The sequence below is a fragment of the Petaurus breviceps genome, unplaced genomic scaffold, assembly GCF_028583685.1.
Source record: "Petaurus breviceps papuanus isolate PSGF00001 unplaced genomic scaffold, PetGlider_PUasm1.0 90895, whole genome shotgun sequence".
Classification (NCBI taxonomy): Eukaryota; Metazoa; Chordata; class Mammalia; order Diprotodontia; family Petauridae; genus Petaurus; species Petaurus breviceps.
This window is the reverse complement of record NW_027187372.1, coordinates 9,547,516-9,553,036: the sequence shown is the minus strand read 5'-3', so window position 1 is coordinate 9,553,036 and position 5,521 is coordinate 9,547,516. Positions and strand designations below refer to the sequence as shown.

The 5,521-nt window shown below is 35.6% G+C and overlaps 1 pseudogene; it reads right to left on the bottom strand.

Annotated features, from left to right (window-relative positions):
- Positions 1–1,518: 1,518 nt before the first annotated feature.
- LOC138150873 (protein FAM133B pseudogene) lies at positions 1,519–2,387 on the bottom strand (annotated as a pseudogene).
- Between the last annotated feature and the right edge of the window lie 3,134 nt (positions 2,388–5,521).

Below are 5,521 nucleotides of genomic sequence, written 5' to 3'. Positions count from 1 at the left end.
TTCTTTGTGACACACAAAGGGACCTGAAATGAACACGGCTATTTTTTTTTTTAGCCAAACAGCCGTTTATTCAGCTTTTTGTCATGCCAAAATATTCTGTGCATTAAGATACCACAGTTAGAACACCCTTAATAACAGGCACAATGGAGAGTAAATTATATATCATGTAACTGATTATAAAAATGTGAAGTAAAAATGACTTCTTGGTTGCTTTTCACATCACTGGTAAACATAATTCAGCAGCAGACATTTGAGGCACCCAATCTTAGTAAAATATGCCACAGGAATAGCAATCAGGTCATTCTTACTTTAATCCCTGCCTTAATTCAATATTAATATATAAAGACAACAAACTTTTTAAATGGCATATTTACTGAGATTCTGGCAGTAGTTTTATGTAACAAGACATATAGCATACTAGGCCTGCCACTTAACTTGCTCATAGCAAATCAGCTTCAAAATGAAGCCATTAAATATCAAAAACCTGCTTTTTACATGCTAAATATTTTCAGCAAGTGTGCAATTAAACAGAGTTAATGAACTTATCATAGTTAGAATAAGGAATTACAGACTTGAAACAATGCAGCTGGAACATAATTCATAAAAAAAATAACGGTCACTGATTACAATAGAATTTCTCTGGCTAGTTAAAACATAAAAGTATAAAACATGCAAAATATTTAAGAAGATTTCACCTATCTATACCAAAAAACAAAACAAAACAACACAACAAGCCAGTGTCTCTATGAAATAATTCCCTCCAAAGTGTAACCAAAATTAATTCAAATTATGTAACATTCTACTGCTAAAAATATTTGTAAGATTGAAGTGGAGGTAAGTTTCCTAGGTTTTGGAGCTCACTTATGCTGCCAGGTGCTGTCTTTCTTTGCTACCTGAAGTAGTTGGCAGAGAGCCAAAATCCAGAATGCAAAGGGACAGACTGCTGCCACCCAGCTCTTGGCCTCCCTAGGAAGCACAGTGTCTGTCCTGACCGAAATAGATAGGATGTGCAAGGATCAAAAGGCACACTAGCTAGCTAAAATAATAGCGACACCCTCCCCATCACACCCCACCCCATCCTTTCCCCTAGGTAAACAAAAAATTAAGGGAAAAAATATACATCTACAAAAGTAAAGATTTTGAGGGCATTAATGTTATGCCCTTGCTTCAAAAAGGCCAACTATAGTCATCTGGGTATCTCTGATTTGTCACTTTAAACACATCCTAAAGATGCATTTAGATTTTATGTCTACTAATTTAAAATAGATACTTCCTGTTAAAATTCATTATCTAAAAGATTTTACTTTATTTCCAAATATCTCAAATACCAGTTGGACTCTAATGTGTTATTTCCCAGGTCTAGGAATTCTGGGGAGAGAAATGAAATCAAACAAAGAAGGTTAATGTACCCCATGTAATATGCAGCAGGCAACAATCATGGCCTCGTCTGGCTGGCAGCCTCAGGCTCTCCACAGGAGCATGCATGCATTTGAGTAGCAGAAGCCTCAACTTTCACAGTTGACGTTTCCTTCAGACATTGCACTTTCTGGCAGGGAGATCCTGGAGGTCCTAGGGTTATGCTGACTCTGGACCTGACCCAGTGGCCTTCTTTTTCTTCTTCTTGCCATGTTTCTTGTGCTTCTTTTTCTTTTTTGTCTTTTCTGTGGGCTTTTCTCTCTCATTGTTTTTCTTTTTCTTTGCTTGTGCCTCTTCTATACAATCTGGTTCTGATAAAGATTCAGATGATTCAGGTTTATCTTCAGAATTTATCTACTTTCTTGTCTTGCTCAGACTTTTGATATCTTTTTCTCTCTCATGTTCATCTTTTGACTTCCTTTTCTTCTTAATGCTGTCCTTACTATCTGATTCAGATTCTGATATGGAGCTTTCTGAAGATCTATGTGAATGATATTTCTTTTTTCTTCTTTTTTCCCTTGTTTCTTATTCTCATCTTCTGAATTTGAAGAACTGCTGGAAGAATCAGAGCTTGATGAAGAAGAGGATGAAGACCTACCAGATTTCTTCTTTTCCTTTTTCTTTCTCTCTCTTTTCCTTGATGAACTCTCACTTCCACCTAACAATTTTTCCCTATGTTTTTCCAGTTCCTTTTTCCAGGTCTCATTCATTTTTTCTTCAAATTCTGCTAATGCCTTGGAAGCCTTTCTTTTTTTTTTCCTAGCTGTTCTTTCACTTCATCTGGCACTCGGTCAATTCAGATAATCCTGTATCATTGGCCCAGCAGACTGAGCAGGACCTCGAGATCTGGCCATGTCTATAGGATTCATATAAGCCACCTGGTTGTCCCTCTTGCCCATGGTGCCCGATGGCTGCCCTTGCTGCTGCTTGGCCGAAAGGACTGAGGGACCGCGGGCGGCAAGGATTGGGCAGATCCCAGAATAAACTTATTTTTAAAATGGCATCAATTAAGGGGACCTGGTCCTTCAAGTGATAAATACTTTTGGAAGTACTACAAAGTTTGATGGTCAGGTAGCTATAGAATTATGGGTTGCCAAAAAGGTGCTTAATTTAATTACTTATTGAGTAAAAGCATAAAGATCTTTGCTAGAGTCAGAAGTTTCCTTAACCATACAGAGTAGAACACAACCCTGAGGATGCAAATTACTGCTGCTATATTTGGTCTGAATTATAAATGAAAATGAGTATCACAATATTTACAGTAGCTCCAGCCAGATCCATTACTTTTTTGTTTATATTACATGAGCATTCTGTGTATGCTCTGTATATTTAAGTCTGCATATATTTGTGCATATGACAGAACACAATTTATGTGTTTAGTTCCTCAGCTATGCTTTTGCATTATAATTACACACAAGTTTTAATATTCGGCAAATTTGTTTAATAAATGTAACAACAAAAAAATCCCTAAAGCCACATTACAGCAACACAATTAACACTCAGAAACTCTAAGTTTGTCTTAAATATCTCTTAAAGGGGAATCAAAAGAAATGCGTGCTTTACTAAGCCATTGCTATATCCATTCATATTTAGGGGGGAAAAGGAAAACCTAAATAAATCTTTGCTATTGCATAACAAAAATGCAAAGATATTTTGTGAGACAGAAAGTCTACGGCTATTTTCAAACTGATTATGCTTATACTGCTGCTATTACTGTGCATAGTGTTACATGTCTAATGAGTTATGAGATACTAATTAAATGTCAAATCAACCAAAAAATGCCAAAACCTGCTAGTGATGCAGTGTTTATTTTCTTTTAATTTAGTATTTGGAGGAGAGGGTATGTGTGCTGATGGCACCAGAATTGTTGGCCTAGGAGAATACAGTTCCTTTGTTTATGGATGTGGTAGAATCCATGAAATTCAATATGCCTTGACACCAATATGAGATTAATACTTCATTTCCTTTGGCATCTCTTGTACTTCTGAAGTTTCCATTTAATATTAGTGAAGTAACTTAGGCAATAGAAATCACTAGCTCTCTGTATAGCCTTTCAGGCCAACTTCCTTCAAAAATGACAAAAAGTCATCTGGTAAATGTGATTGTAATTACATGCAGTACGTGGCAGCTCAAGGCCTGATAAACCATTATGTGACTTATCTTTAAATGTCCCTTACCTCTACCCTACCATTCCTCCAAAGCCTATCTTTTGTCAATTTCATTTTTATTAGTAGTTCACATGAGGAAAGACAGAGTCAAGATTAAAATTTAATGCTATCCTGCAGTACTTAAAATGACATTTTGCATTTAAAATATCAGTTTGTGTAGACATCCTCAGTCAAATCCAATTTACTTGCAATTCAAGGCATCACCTTCCTGATGTCATGGTCCTCTTTGAAAACAAAGGACAAATAAAAACAACTAGTTTCACAACTGTAAAAGCCAAAAGGGCTGTGACTAGACAACAATTTAGGTGATAAGGAGCTGAGAGTTCAGAGACTGCAAGACCATTATGGTTCAACAGTGTGACATGACAGGCAAAAAAGTTAATACCTTAAACCTCCTTACAATACAGCATAAAGATTGATGTATTTAACGGTCCCAATAGTCCCACTATATAACCTTAATCAAATGAGATATTGTTAATAAATTTGGAAAGTTTAAAGTAATATTATTCATTTTTGTTGTTCTCATTATTATTATTATGTAACAGTCAGTGGATTTCGGATAGTAAAATTCACTATTTTAATATTTTTTCTTTTATTCCCCAAGTGCAGGTAGATAAAATTTTTTAATGGAATCAAAAAAGGAATGTTACCCAATAAGAATTTATTAAGCCCCTACTATGTGACAAGTACTACCAAGAGTTTCTTTTGCTCAATGAAAGAATTTTCAATAGTATACCAGGAGCAGAAAAGGCAATGGAAATGATATTTTCTATAATGTATTCCACTGACAGAATTCAATACATTCATATTCCTTCTTCCTTTTGCTAATAGCACGTACCTCCAATTGAACTGAATACTTGTTCCTCTAGGAATCCAAATAGGCAGCTAAGTAAAGCAGTGGGAGGAGTGCTGGGCCTTCAGTCAGGAAGAACTGAGATCTAATCTGGGCTCAGAAATTGACTAGCTGTGTGACTGAGCAAGTCACTTAATCTGAGTTTCCCCATTTGTAACTATGTACTTATGGAGCTTGTAATAATAATAACCTCCCAAGGTTGTTGTGAGGATCAAATGAGGAAATATACATAAGGCACTTAATACAGTGAAAGTCACATAGTAAACACTTTATAAATGTTAGGTATTATTATTATCCTTTGACAATAGATCAGACCAAAATTTCTTTCTATATCCAACATCTCTAATTTTTTTTACTGTTTTATGTCGAATTCTTTATATCATGAACCCATTATATTATTTTATTCCCAATACTATATGTGTAGATAGATGAATTTATTGATAATAAGATAAAAATTTTCCCCCACAAATGATAGATCATTCTCTTACCCTAAATCTAAACCTTACTTTCCCCATATATGACATTACTTTTCATGAAAATATTTCCCATGTAATCATTCCCACAAACTTTAAATAACACACAGAGGGAAGAAAAAGTTAGTTATACCTTGTTCCTTAGTGATGTTTCCAGATCAGTGATTCATTAGAACCACTGTGCTTTTTGGAACTCTACTTCTATTTTGTAATGTCTAGTTGTGAGTAAGAAGGTTCTGAACAAATTTAATGGAAATGAGTTGTAAGGAAGGGAAAGAAACTAGTTTTAGTTGTTGTCCTTTGCTCTCAGAGGACCCAAATGACATCACCATGTTAAAATCAAAGCACAGTGTTCTTAGAAGACTGTACTACATGCCAGGCACAAAAAATCCATATGGATTTTGGGAGTACCAATGTCTCAAAATTTGGGCATTTCATTTTTTTTGAGCTACTGAGGTTTTGTTTTGCTCATAGGGCAGAGTGCCTTTGTTGATGCAGGCACATAATGCTTGGCATTCCTGCACCATTATCTGTCAGGTGTCACAATCCCAAAGTTCTTCAGAGAGACCTTGAGAATGTCCTTGTACCACTTCTTCTGATCACCATATGAC